The sequence below is a fragment of the Triticum dicoccoides genome, chromosome 7A, assembly GCF_002162155.2.
Source record: "Triticum dicoccoides isolate Atlit2015 ecotype Zavitan chromosome 7A, WEW_v2.0, whole genome shotgun sequence".
In the NCBI taxonomy this organism is placed as follows: Eukaryota; Viridiplantae; Streptophyta; class Magnoliopsida; order Poales; family Poaceae; genus Triticum; species Triticum dicoccoides.
In genome coordinates, this window is record NC_041392.1 from 34018003 (window position 1) to 34033546 (window position 15544).

Genomic DNA, 15544 nt, shown 5'->3' on the forward strand with positions numbered 1-15544 from the left:
CCATTAATGCCCTCCCTCCTTCCTCTTCCTTTCTTTTGCCCCTTCTCCCCTTCTCTTCTTTGCCCCTCCACCACCCCTCCATTAATGCCCTCCCTCCTCCCTCTCATAGCTCTATCTAGAGCTACTAGCTAATTATAAGAAGGTGCTCGATATTCCTCTCGACAAATTGGTGAGCAAAAAAAGAGTTGTGCAAGAATGGAAATATGTGTGTTTGTGATTAGGACCGAAACTATGTGCGATATGAATATACCGAATTGTGTGTGGCATGTGAGTGACATGAGTTGCCTATGTTTTGCCAAAATGTCTATTCAATTCCGTTTCGGTGAATTTCGGGCATGCAAACTCAATATGTCCTATATTTAGGGAAGGTCATGCCGAATTTTTGTATGAATTTGATCCGTGCATGCATATATACGTGTTTAAAATATTTGCTTCGCGCGCAGGTGATCATGAAGGTCAATGGAAGGAAGGTGGAAAGATACTGGCAATCCGCTGTGGATGATATGTATGAAAAAAGACTGAAGGATGTTTTATGTTCGTGTCGAAAATGCAAAGGAAGAGTCAGGCTCGACCCCTTTGAGGGTGGTAAATTCAAGGCGCACCTGCTCATGCATGGTTTCATGCATGGCCATACTCGGTGGATAAGTGATGATGATGATGAGGACGTCGACGGGGCAGGAAATAACGACATGGGGCCACCAGACGAAGATATGACCGATTATGTGCCCGAAGAGGAAGACGGCCTCGGAAATGTCGATGGCGAAGAGGCAGTTCAAGGCGGAGAAGACGCGGACACGCCACCGTCTTTGTCGCTACTAAGTTCAGCCGTGCGGGACCCGCATGTTTGAGACCTGCTTCACAAGAAGACGACTAGCGACAGAGCTGCTTCTAGAGAGGAGGCCAAACTGGCGCAACTGGAGGTAGACTCGATGACTCCTTTGTATGATGGTTGCAATAATCCCGAGGTGACCTGCTTGAGTTTCACACTAGAACTTCTAAAGATGAAGGCAAAAAACAAATGGACAGATACAAGCCTGGATGAGCTTCTGAAGTACCTAAAGAAGGTTCTTCCCGCGGGAAGCCTGTGTCCTACTAGTGTCGATGAGGCAAAGAAAATTGTGTGCCCTCTTGATCTGCCACAGATTAGATATCATGCATGCATCAATGATTGCATCATATATCGGAACGAGCACGCTGAAAAAACCATCTGTCCAAAGTGCAATGCTTCATGATATAAAAAGGCCGGAAAGAAAGCTCCACAGAAAGTTGTATGGTACTTTCTGATCACTCCGCGTCTATAGTGGTATTTCGTAGATCCTAAAGAAGCAAAGCTTATGCGCTGGTACGCGGAGAGGGTGAAGCCAGATGACGGAGATGAGCCGAAGCTGAGACACCTCGTAGATGCTAGCCAGTGGAGAGCATTAAATGCTGAATTTGATTTTTTCGCAAATGATCCAAGGAACATCGTGCTTGGCGCTAGTAGTGATGGGATGAATCCATTTGGCAACCAGAACACCAATCATAGCACATGGCCCGTGTTTGTATGGATATACAACCTCCTCCCTGGTTGTGCATGAAGGAAAAATACATACACATGTCTATGCTTATTCAAGGGCCGAGACAACCGGGAAATGATATAAATCTGTATCTCGGGTTACTGAAAGAGGAGTTACAGACCTTATGGACAACGTCGGCCAAGACATGGGATGCAAGCAAAGGAGAGTATTTCTACATGAGAGCCGCGCTGATCACGACGGTGCAGGACTATCTCGGTCACGGCTATCTCTCCGGCCAGGTGTGCCACAGATATTGCGGATGCACGAGGTGCATGGATGATACAACTTCTCTGCAGCTATCGAAAGATGGCGGGTCTTTGAAAATCGTGTACATGGGGCATCGAAGATGGCTCGAGAAGGATGACTCATGGAGAAAGCGTGGAGATCTATTCAATGGTAAGGCTGAGCATCGAGGTCCTCCACGTAAGCGTAGCGATGCAGAAATATATGAGTTATTGAAGAACTGGAAAGAGTGCCCCTCGCCGGGAAAGACGAAGAAAAAGGCGTCGGAGCCCCTGCTGAAGGTATGGAAGACGAGATCTATTTTCTGGGACTTGGAATACTGGCCCATACTCGACACGCCTCATAGCCTTGATCAAATGCATATCACAAAAAATATCCTTAAGAGTTTGGTTGGAACATTGATGAACATGCCGGAGAGGACCAAGGATGGGCAGAAGGCAAGAAAAGACTTGGAATTTTTGAAAATCAGGAAAGATCTCCAAATTCCCGGTAAAAGGTCGTCAGAGGAGACCGAGACGGAGACGGAGACGGAAGATAGGGGCAAAAAAATTAAACAAGAAGGAAGAACAATATTGCCCCCCCCCCTCTTGCTTCACCTTAGATCCGAAGGAGGTCGATCAATTGTTCAAGTGCCTTGCCGGAATCAAAGTTAGTTCCGGATACTATGGGAAGATAAGCAGATATCTGGACACTAAGAAAAAAAGGTTTAGTGGGATGAAGTCTCAGGACTGTCATGTGATGATGACGCAGTTACTCCCGGTTGCACTTAGACGGATTATGGACACACATGTGCGTGAGACGCTTACTGACCTATGCCACTTTTTTGATGCTATCTCTCGAAAGTCGATCAGTGTGAAGCAACTCCATAGGCTACAAGAAGAGATCGTTGTCATACTGAATGAGCTAGAGATGTACTTCCCGCCCGCGTTCTTTGATGTCATGGTGCATCTATGTGTCCATATCGTGGATGACATCATCGACCTAGGGCTGACATTCCTGCATAGCATGATGCCGTTCGAGAGGATGAATGGGGTCACCAAAGGATTCGTTCGTAACATGTCCCGTCCAGATGGAAGCATAGCCCAGGGATATCTGACCAAAGAGTGCATCTCTTTCTGTGAGAGTTATCTGACCAAAGACCGTGTTGTTGGTTTGCCCGTCAACAAGCACTGTGGAAGGCTCGAAGGCGAAGGTCACACCAACGGTCATAGGGATTTGAATGTGTTACGCTCGGGCCGACAAAATGACATTGACAGGGCAAACTTAGTAGTGCTACAACACCTAGATGTGCTAGAAGATTTCGTGACACTGCACAAAGAGACCATCGCAAAGAAATACCGTGACCGTGGGGTGCACAGGACGGACGCTGAAGTTATTAGAGAGCACAACTTCATTTTCGTGCGTTGGATCAAAGAGCGAGTTCTGGCTAATCCCCCGGAAGAGGGTTGTCCGAACGGAACACTCATATACGCCTTAGCACATGGCCCCTCGACCAACCTCGCGACTTATCAAGCATATGATATCAACGGATACACGTTCTACACGGAGAAGAAAGATATAAACAGTGATGACCAAAACTCAGGGGTGACGGTGGAAGCCATGACCGGGAATGTAATTGAAAGATATTATGGAAGGGTCGAAGAGATATGGGAGCTTAACTACTCTGGATTGCATAGCGCGACGATGTTTCTGTCAGATGGGCTAAAAATGTACACAGAGAAAACCAATATTTCACTACCATGTGTATTCCCGACTACAATGATAGCGGCACCGTCAACGCCATCGCCAAAAATGAGCCATGGGTACACGCTAAACACGTGACACAATGTTTCTTCATAACTGATCCGATCAATTCCAGTCGTGTTGTCGTGAGGAGAAGCAAAAGGAGCATCGCCGGAATGGATGGAGTCGCCAACGAGGAAGACTATGACCAGTATGGTGATCCGATGAGGGAAGATGATGCTGATGACGACGAAACATATGTCAAAAGAAGAATGAAGACTACATTACCTACGAAAGATCGTAATCCTTGGAGAAGGAAAAGTCACGACCATGAGCTCAATTATTCGACAATGAACAAAAGAGGGAAGAAGATCAGTCTAAAGCGTCGTGGTCGCCCAAGCTGACAAACTAATCCCCAAAGTTTGTGTGTGTCTTTTTTGTATACTGGTGTTAGCGGTCAAATCATGTAATATATATTATACTAATTATTATCCGGAGGGTAACAGTGGTATTGCTTTAACGACAGACCAAATTAAAGGAAGGAAAGTGCAAAAGAAAGATAAGAAAAAGAAAAGTGCAAATGAAAGAAAAAGAAAAATAAGAAGAAAAAGAAAAAGAAAGAAAGTTTTGCAAAATGAAATGAAAAAAAGAAAAAAGAACTAATAAGCTGAGCCCGACAACACTAGGGGTGGTGCTCAAGGAGGGTCTAACAGACCTACCACCACCTGAGCCCAAGAAGAAGCAGAGGAAGAGACCGGCGACGAGAAAATCCAATGAAGCTGGCAATGTTGGTTCTAGCAGCCAGCCGCCTTCGACCAAGGTTGACCGTGTACCGATGAAACATGCGCCATTAATCCATGTCGTGGGACAACCAATGGTACCGGCGAATGCACTAGCTGCCATAGAAGGGGATCTCAGGAGACTTCATGATCATGTGCTTTCGACAGAGAGAAGCCTCCTCGCCCCGGATGATTCAGGATACCCACTTTATACGGTTCATGTGCCGAGCAGTTGCAAGATGTATGTCCACACATGCCCCGTGGACCTCTTCTTTCTGAGGCTTGATTACATCTTCCAGATGTTTCAAATGAGGACACTCGATTTTACCTTCGTCCGTCTGTATGCGCTGCACATGAACTACATCGTCAGGAGAGAGCAAGTCACCGGTCTTGCGGTCACGGGCCCATACTACATGCATGAGGGCTTCTTGTCAATCAACGACGCCAACCGTCAATATGCGAGTCAGTACATCAAAGAATTCTTGGTCAGCAATAAGGACAAAGAAACGATTCTCCTACCTTATCATCCCAGGTAAGACATCCACGGATAGCACACATACATCCTTTCGTGCATTTCAATAGTTACTTTGCACGCATGGAGGCTAAACTTGATCGTGTATTTTGCGTAGCGGAGGGTGTCGTGCCGTTCTCATTGTTCTTTACCCGCGTTACTCCCGCGCTCTATATTTGGACCCGTCGAAGAACATACAGAAGAAAGATTACACACACATTAAGTATGTTCTGGACAGAGCTATACTGGCTTCAGCATGCGGGGTGGCTACGTTCAATGCAAAAAAACAAATAAGGCCGGGCTTTGTTTCAGCTACAAGACTGACTTCTGTTGCATCCAGCAACCAGCAAGAAGTGAGAATGATGGATTCTACGCCATCCATCTAATGATGGAGTACAGAAGAGATGTGCAATCACTTTGCATGAAATCTTCATCCCATACCCATATCCAGAGATGGGTCGAAGCCTTTGGAGCCGTGCCAGATAATCGACTTCGAAATGATTTCTACCGGATCCAACAGGAAATTGCGTCCATCATCGTCAAAGATGTCCTCGAAGAGAATGGGATGTTCTACGGCGGCCCAATATCGCGATCTGATGTCCGAACCCGCATTGCCCTACAGCATCAGGACATGAGGCCTTTCACTAAGCTTGGTGACACCCTTCCGGATATGGATAGATGGGAAGAGTGCACTGCTTAAAAACAATGTGTCTGTTTAGTTACTTGTTACTTTATGTACGACGAAACTTCAAATCTCTCAGTACGACGAAACTATTAGATGTATGGTGCCGCGCTCTAGTTAATTACTTTCGGTACGATGAAATTTGTTAACTATTTTTACTATATATGTTGCTTCTATTTCATAACTGTTTTGTTGAATTCGCTTCATGGTATATATATGTGCATCTCTGACACGTATATAGATCAACGATGGCGAGGAAGTGGTATGTCGTGTATGTAGGGCATGTTCCGGGTGTGTATGATGAGTGGCCAGAGTATCAGGCCCAAGTCTCTGGCTTCTCCGGCGGAAGCCAGAAAGGGTTTGATAGCAGAGCAGAAGCCGAAGCTAGTTATTTGAGATTCATAGCACAACAGGGGATTCAGAACCAGCGCCGCCGCAAAAACTACTACATCATACCGCTTTTGATCATCGTGATCGCTCTTATCGTTTATGTCTTAGTTTAGGTAGATGATGAAACATGTGTCTACGGTGACAATATAAGAGACATGTGATCATTAACTTGTATCGCTATTTCGAGATGATGAGATCGACATCATTTGTGTTGAGACTATGTTGTACCACTTTGATGATGATAATGAGACATTCCTTTTTCATATAGTTCCAGTGTATGTGTATGTTGTAACTGTATAAAACCTGTAAAAATACGAATACAACAATATAAAAAAAGAAAATACTAGCAGTAGCGTGGGGTATTGGAGTAGTAGCAGCACTGCTTACCAGTAGCGTTTTTTGAAGCCCACGCTACTAGTATTAGCAGTAGCGATGGACAGAGGCGCGCTACTGCTACATACAGATAGCAGTAGCGCTGGTTTAAACAAGCGCTACTGCTACAAAATAGCTGTAGCGCCGTAGCAGTAGCGCTGGTGCCCGTGCTACTGGTAGCTTAAAAACCAGCGCTACAGATTAGGGTTTTCCTAGTAGTGATGAAAGGAGAGAGGTCCACTACATGTAATTATTCATGAAAAAATGCTTTATGTTTTATTATACAACTGATACTCTATAAATATCTCACAACTATATAATACTCCCTTCATTCCACAATGTAGTGTTTTCTCTATCGTCGTGCTTCAACTTTGACCGTAAATTTAACTACCAAGACCGATTGCGGCGGGAGAAAAAATTATATCAGTGAATTCGTATTTGAAAGAAGTTTTTAATCATGTAATTTTTTCTCCCGTCACAGTCGGTCTCGTTCGTTAAATTTATGGTCAAAATTCGACCTCGGAAAGCGCATGCACACTATATTTTGAAAATGGAGGGAGTAATTAACAAACGTTCACATAGTTGAAAAAATAGTTTAATGTGCATTTCAAAAACAATAACACATAATTAAAAAAATATTTGAAAATTGTTAGTATGTACATAAAAGAATTAAACACGTATACAAAATTTTCTGATGTATACGAAAAATGTACAATATTTATTGAAAAGATAGACATGTGTTAAAAAAACCTAAAGAAAAACCATAACAGAAATGCAGAAACCAGAATAATAAAAACATGTAAAAACTGAGAGAGAAAACTGTTCAAAGCAAACACAGAGAATAAAAAAAAGAAAGAAGAAAACCGGTCCAAACCTGGCTATAGAACCTTTCTAAAACTGTTTTAGCATTCCGGCCCACTAAATATAAACAAGGCCTGCTCTAGAGGCGAGGCTTCTATAGCTCTCCCAAGAGACAAGAAATTGCGGGGAGCAACTAGTTGACGAGCGCTCCTTCAGGAGTCTCGCAACGATCACATGTGGGTGGGCTGACAGAGTCACTTGGCGCGCTCCTAGCTGCCACCACGTGTCGCGCTCTGGGCGCTTTCTCCGAATTTTTTATATATTTTTCCGCATGTGTTTTCGGCTTTTTAAGCAGTTTTTTTGGTTTTTTGGTTTCCCATCGTTTTTTCTTAGCTTTTGGACAAAATGTTTTTGCGAAAAAACATGTTTTTTTCGCGAAAGGCATGGTTTTGCTTCAGCGAGTGGCATGTTTTTGCTTTCACGAGAGGCACGGCCGTCCCTCTCGAAAACGAAAAAAAACGTTTTCTGTTTTTTTCGCGAGAGGCATGGCCGTGCCTCTCGGAAACAAAAAAACATGTTTTCTAATTTTTTTTCTTCCGCCCGAGGTACGGTTTTACTTCAGCAAGAGGCACTGTTGTGCTTTCGAGAGATGCACGGCCATGCCTCTTAGAAAACCAAAAAAATATATTTTTTTCTTCCGCGAGAGGCACGGTTTTGTTTCTGTGAGAGGCACGGCCGTGCGTCTTTCAGAAAGAAATAAAAACCGTGCTTCCGGTTCGGTTTTTTTGTCCGATTTTTCGTCCAGTTTTTTTTGTTTAAACAATGTTCATCAGAACCTATCAACATGGGATCTAGTTCCAAAGATCTTGACGCGAGTAATCCAACGGTGAAAATGGTTCGAGATTTGGACGCATGATTTAAGAGACAATACTTTTTAAATAAACGCATCTACGAAAAAAGGAAAAACTCCCAAGTGGTGACAAGTGGCGCACATACAGCATGCCACTTGTCACAACATAAGGAGGTAGGGTTGATCTTACAGGAGTATTCCTCAATTAGTGATTTCAGAAATTACGGGGATCCTATTCCATGTGTAGGCAACTAGATACCCCCTCGTGAGCCCCGTCCTCTTTGTGAACATTTTTTTGAATTTAAAACATTTTTAATCGAGAACTGTTTTCAAATTCATGAACTCTTGAAAATATTTTAAAGAAGAAAATAAATAAAAAGGAAAAGCAAACAAGAAGAAACGAAAAGAAAAACATGGGCTCCCCGCCCTGTAGATGGGCCAGATCTAATGCCCGCAGGGGAGGTCCCTATGTCTCGCTTGTAGCGAGGACTAGGGCAGCCTGGCCTGGTCGAACGCGAGAATGAACCGTCTCACAGCCTCGTTTTTTTTCTTTTTTATTCAACGTTTTTTGTTTTATATTTTTTCATTTGTTTATTCTTCCAAATATTCTAACTATTTAAATTAAGCATGTGAAAATTTTGAAATCTGTATAGAGAAAATGTTTTTCATGTAAATGAAAAATGTATACAAGTAAATACACAGTTTTCCTGAAAATGTTTGATCAAGAATTTTTAAGCATCTAAACATGTTAATCAGGTATTTCAAAAAAAAATTCAAGCATTTTGAAAATTTTAAATGTGAATAGGAAAAATAATTCTCATGTATACAAATAATATGTACAAACAAATACAATATACATAAAAAATGTTGATCATGTAATGAAGAATGTCAAAAGTGTATAAAGAAGCAACGAAAGACGACGGAAATAAAGAAAGAAAGATACAAAACCGACGGAAAAAGAATAAAAGATTACAAGAAAGAAAAATAAAAAACCAAGTGAAACCTAGAAAGAAACAAACAATACCAAAATAAAACAAAGATGCGAGAAGGAAAAAAACATGAACACCGAAAAAGAAAGAAATAAACCAGAAAAGGCAAAGAAAAGAAGAGAAAACGAATCAGGAAACTAAACAACCCCGAAAGGAAAACAAAAAAAATAAATAGACAACGAAAAAAGCTGAAGAAAACCGGACCAAAAAACATACAATGATCGAAACCTCCCGCAAGCTACAATAGTTTTCGAATGAAACATGTCGAAAGGAAAAAACAAGCTTAGTGAGGCGGGCCTATGTGTGGGAAAACCAAGCTGCAACGGATGCTGATCTCGCTATGCGCGAGATATAGTTCTCGTGTCGTTTGGGCGTCCGAGGAATAGCCCTGGGCGCAAAATTGAGCCAGATTTATATCTCGCTTACAGCGCGTGAGAGCTATATCTCTCTTATATGAGATTAGCTCTCGTCTTGCCTGAACATTTTTTGTGGCTGTACAGTAATAGGCCGGCCCATTTACATTCACTGCATGTTTCTTTGATATTTTTCTTTTTCTTTTTCTGTTTTTTTTGTTTCTTTATCGATTTCCTTAGACCAGCCCATTTCCAGCTCTTTTCCACAGTTCTTCATCATTTTTCTTTATTTTCAACCGCTTTGTATCGTTTCTTAGTTTATTTTTTCACTCTGGTTTTTAACGAGTTTCTTCATTTTTTGGTATCTTACTTGGTTTTCATTGTTTGCACTCTTTTCCATTTTTTTTCTTTGGTTTGCACAATTTGGTTTCCTTCGCTTTTGTATCTTTGTCGGTTTACGTCAGGGGTTTTCTATGACTTGTCACCTTTTTTAATATATAATGTACATTGGTGTACACGTGAAACATTGTTAGGGTAGAAGTTGAACATTGTTTAAGTACGTGAATTATAGTTTTCTTAAATACATGCTTTAGCACACAATGCAGGACAAATATTTTCTAGTGGCATAAATGTTTTAGCACACAATGTATATTTTTTTATACATTAGTTACATTTTTATATACATGTTTGACATATTTTAAACATAGAACTAGATTTCAAAATATACTCCCTCCATCCCATAATGTAAAAACTTTTTTTGGCACTATTATAAATAGTCTCATAAGATGTCTTATATTATGGGATAGAGGGAGTATATTTTTTGATGTCTACTTTTATTCAACATACTCTGTACATTTTTCGTATAGATCAGAAACATTTTCTTATACTTCTTTAACACTTATTAAATACATGATCAACATTTCTTTAGACACCTTGTATAAGCTTTGTACTTCTTCATTACACATTTTGCATATATATGAGAAGCATTTCTTCATCACACATTCTATATTTTCCAAATGCTTGATTAATATTTTTCCAGTACTTCATTACTTTTTTAAATGATTGATTAACATTTTTAACTACATGAACTACATTTACGTCAATATTGTATATATTTTTTGTATACATGAGAAACAATTTTCCTATACACATTTATCATTTTTCAAATACTTTACTAAAATTTTAAATTTTTATGTAAAGTGTTTTCCATAATATACGGATTTAGAATATTGAAGACTATGCAAGAGTAAAAGAAGAAAGCAAAAAAAGAGACAAACTGAAAGGAAAAAAACCGAAAAACTCAAGGCCTGCGGTCCCATTCTGTGCATTGCTTGAGGCGAGGTTGCATTAAACGAGAGCTCCTATTGGGTGCTCGCGAGCTTCCATCAGTCGAGCTTTCTCTGACCAAGGAACAAGCGAAAAAAAATAACATGAAAAACAAAACGCACGCGATGGAGTTCATGACCTGACCTCATGCTGAGTAGCAGGGATGCCAACCACATGAGCTAGCTACCGACTACACCCTACTTCAAAAATAAAAAAGCTACTGACTAGGACCTAATTACAGCGCCAATGTTAAAGTAAAATGTACAGCGATAGATCTGTTTTTTTCTCCAAAATTTCCAACAATTCTTGGAACAAAACTGAACGATTTTCCTTAAAATATTTTAAGAATGTTTGGAAACATGAATAAATTTCGAAATTCAAACAAAACTTTAAAACCTGAACAATTATTGAAAAGGTGATTATTTAATTCCAGATCTTTATAAATTTTTTATATATCTTCATCAATTTCAAAGTTCAAATTGAAAATGTTTTGATATGCATTGAACAATATTTGAATTTACGTGAACATTTTTGTGATATATGCTGAATAAGAATTTGTTTGGAATTCAGATCTGTGTTTTAATTTCAGAACAAATATTTGAAAACAGAAACAAATAGAAACAGAAAAACCTGCGACGCCTACACGGGCCGACTCTACTCGGAGCGCCTTCAGCGAAGCCCCGTCGTTTGGACGCTCACGAGCATTAAATAGAATCCACCGGACTAAACCCTTACAGCGAGCCTCTTGCGGCTGGGGTTGTGGACCGGCTAATATTATCTTGAACCAATAAAGTGGCGAGATTTCTAAAAAAAAGCCTGTCTTTTTCTGCTTTGTTTGTTCCACACGTTTTCTTGTCTTTATTTTATTTTTAGCTGTTCAACTTGTCTTTGGTTTTCTTTGTTCTTTCTTCATTTCTCTGCAACACATGTCTGCATTTTTATACACATTATACAATTTCCATATACAAGAGGAACATTTTGTTGCACTCATTTAACATTTTCAAATACATGATTAGTATTATTTTGAAATATATGTTTTCATGCATATTGTACATTGTTTTGTACTCCCTCCGTCCCATAATATAAGACGTTTTTTTACTCTAGTGTAGTGTCAAAAAACATCTTACATTATGGGATGGAGGGAGTATATGTCTAGTATATTGTTTGAAATGAACTTTGAATAATTTTTGTACGATACGATATATTTTTTTGGACTATGCAAACATGTTTTTATATTGGATAATATTTTTTGAAAAAATGTCACAGAAATGTTTTTCAGATGTGTTAGCACTTTATAAATTTAGCATATACTCCCTCCGTTCCTAAATATTTGTCTTTCTAGGAATTTCAAATGGTTACCACATACGGATGTATATAGACATATTTTAGAATGTAGATTCACTCATTTTGCTCCGTATGTAGTCACTTGTTGAAATCTCTAGAAAGACAAGTATTTAGGAACGGAGGGAGTATATTCTACGAATTACAAGAATATTTTTCTTTCATTGTATAACCCTTTTCAGAAAATGTCACTTACATATTTTTGAAACATTTGAACATTTATTAAAAGTATATCAAATACTTTTGTACACTGCATTTGCATTTTTTAAATACGGAATGAACATTTTCATAAAAATATTAAATTATTATTTTCATAATATATGTATTGGTATTTTTGATAGTATAAACAAAATTAGAAAAACACGTGACATCTGGATGGCGTCACCTTGGCGATACTATGTGGTAACTGGGTCGGGCCACGACGGTTTAAGGGTAAATATTTATGGATAGGCCCATTGAAGGGCCCTTTTAGCACCCAAGGCCTGAACCGCTAGGAATGGGCCAGCTGAAGGGGCAGCAAAAAGAAAAAAGGGAAAAAAGAGGGCGGGAGAACAGAATCCGGCGGCGGCGGCGGCGAGGAGCGGAGCTGCGGGGATGAGCTCGTCGACGACGTCCGGGCAGGGCGACGAGGCGCCGGACCTGGTCTGCGTGGTGGACTGCGTCCATGGCATGGTCGACGCCCTCTCCTGCGTCCGCTGGAACAAGCATCAGGTCAGCAGCCGCCCCCCTCTCCTCTCCTCCGCACGCTGGCCGCGTCTAAGAGCCGCCTTGCCTCGTCGTGCAGGGCGCGGTGGTGGAGCTGTCGGAGCACGGCATCGTGGTCAACGTGGAGGAGAGCGGCTGTCTCCAGGCCAAGGTCTACCTCAAGAGCGAGGTTCGTGCCCGCCATGTGTTTGCGTTTTTTCCTCCCCGATCCCGGCCGCTGAATTTTCAGTGGGGATTGGCCGTTGCAGCTGTTTGCCGAGTACGACTATGGTGCAGAGGGTCGTCCACGGTTCGGCCTCAGCCTGGGGCTCCTTGTCGACTGCCTCAACATGTTTACCGTCCCCGGGTTCGCCTCCCCCGTCCAGATCCGGTACCCTGGCCCCGACATGCAGCTTCTCCTCAGGTATGTATCTTCTCTGTCTACACGGATCTCTTTGTTCGTACTTACTATATAGTACTGTCAATTGATCATGTAACTCACTAGACATTTGCATAGTCGTGGTGGATAAATTGCATTTATGATTTATGATCTTTGGAAAGTTGATCTAATGACTTACTGTGCTGGATAATACTAAATACTACTCTGTCCCACAATGTAAGACGTTTTTGAAAGCTAACATAGTTTACAAAAACGTCTTACATTATGGGACGGAGGGAGTAGCTATTTGTCCATACTTTGGGATTGACTCTACCCTCTTCTTTATTATCTAACCTTGATGAGGACAACAAATAAACATTCAAGCTTCATGTTCAGCTCAAAGTAAGTTAATTCTGGATATGGATGTAAGTAATGTGAAACAAATAAAAAGGTTGACTACCAGGCAGTTCTCGTGGGACTTTTGTGTCAGTGTATACATTCATTCAGTGCTGTACTGTTACGTTAGCTTGTCACGTTCAGTTACTCCGTGACTTAGTCCTAGCCTATACTAGCCCACAATGCACGATTCAGTAGGTGTCTGGTTCTGTAACTGCTACAAGCAGAGCTATATCTATCCCTCTTCTGAACTTCAATGAAAGCAAGCCAATCGTTTTATCCTGTGTGTAGATTTTATCATTTTGCTCATGCTTTATATTCTGGTAACACAAGCGCAGGTCAGTGGAGTCTCCAGATGCATGTATACATGCAGAAATCAGAACCAGAATTCCTGATACTGTCGCTTGGGATTACCATTTTGAGCATGCAGGGAATACTCCAGTCACTTTTACTGTTAAGGTACCTGCAATACTTTCTCCATTCTTTTGTGGCAGTATTCCCTGCTATGAGTTCATACTTTTAGTACCTCAAAACTAATGATTCACCTCTTCAAATGACAGTCTGCCATCCTGAAAGAATCAATTGATGACCTTGAGTGGCCAGGCTCCAGCATTCAGATTCAGTTTCATCCAGACCCCCCTTCAGTAATATTTAAAGGCGAAGGGCATGGTGACTTGGAGGTGTCTCATGAATTTCTGTCTGCAATTCAGATAGCTTCCATTGGTGTCCATATCTAAATGCCACTTCATCCATTTGGCAGATTGAATTCTCCTACTATGCAAATACGGATCTTCTAATTGCATTCCAGTGTGACCAAGAACTGTCCTACAGGTAAAACTCTTGCGCCTAAAATCCACAGCATGCTTCTTTGTGCTGACCATACAGTTCTCTGCAAGGTATAAGTACAAGTTTCTTCGTGCCACTACCTCGAATGTTCCAAGTAGTGTCTTGAAGGAGAATCGTGGGAGTAAAGTAACGATTGGGAGGGGAGGGATGCTCAAAATCCAGCACCTGGTTTCAGTTGCAAGGCTAGGTACGCAATCCTACCATAATTTTGCTGGAGGGGCTCAACAGCCAAGCCGGATTGCTTTTATCGAATTCTTTGTGAAGCCGGAGGAGGAGGATTAAAGGACAGACGATCCCTAGCATGTATTGTATGTAGGTTATTTTGTTGGGCCTGTGTCATCTATGAGGTCTAGCTTTTTCTTTTTCTGTCTAATGACTTTTGTTGTAAACTGCTAGTCTCAGCTCTGTGGATCTTTCTTTTATGCTGATTAGTTAAATTATATGGAAATGAAGAAAGTCCATGCCATCGTTCTTCTTCCTTCAAAACCAGCTTCATTTTAATTGTTACCATTTGAACTTTTGCAAAGTGGCAAGGACATACCAAGCAATAATTAGGATAGTAATAGTTGGAAGGTGGAGTACAAAAACTATTGACATGAACTGAATTTGAGCCCCAAATATGTGTATCATTTCTAGATATTTATCCATGGCTGGTTTAATGAATATGAATATTATTTCATGATGAAATCATTTGATTTATCAATGGACTATGTGGTCATTAAGGACTGGTGGTCCAGGTTTGGGAGCAAATGGTCTTGTTACACCGTAACTACATCGTATGTTGCCTGAAAATAATGCAGAGTTGGTACTGCAAGCTAGTTGAGCTCATTATGTCTCTGTCTCGTCGTAGCCTCGCACTGCTCTCAACAGGCCCCCAATTAATCTAGCTTAGTGCTGCAAATAACCAGGGCCCATTGTTCAATTGCTAGCCATTCCCAAGCGAGGCATGTGTACGGTCCGTTTTCGCCCCTTTGCTGTTGTTGCTCCTGTTTATTCTGTACCCTGTACATAATGCACTTGCTGAAGTTGATAAACTTGCACATCACACCAACTGCTTACCACGACAAATGCTTAAATAGACAAAACGTGTGGATTGGCTGTACATTAACTTTGAGAGGAATGCCAGCTAAGAGAAGTTCTTTTTATCTGCAACTGTGAGGGCAGAAGAGAAAAACATCTTCCATTAATATATCACCAACGAATCTTCAACAAGTAAAAAGTACAGCACAGGAAAAAAGACCGCACCTTGTTGGAACTATGTTTCTTTGTGGTCAATTATAGGAATGTGTCCAGTCAAGTCCTTAACTTAGCAACAAAGAAGAAG

The 15544-nt window shown here is 41.1% G+C and overlaps 1 pseudogene; it reads left to right on the forward strand.

Moving 5' to 3' along the window:
* Window positions 1-12411: 12411 nt before the first annotated feature.
* LOC119330357 lies at window positions 12412-14706 on the forward strand (annotated as a pseudogene).
* The last annotated feature ends 838 nt before the right edge of the window (window positions 14707-15544 follow it).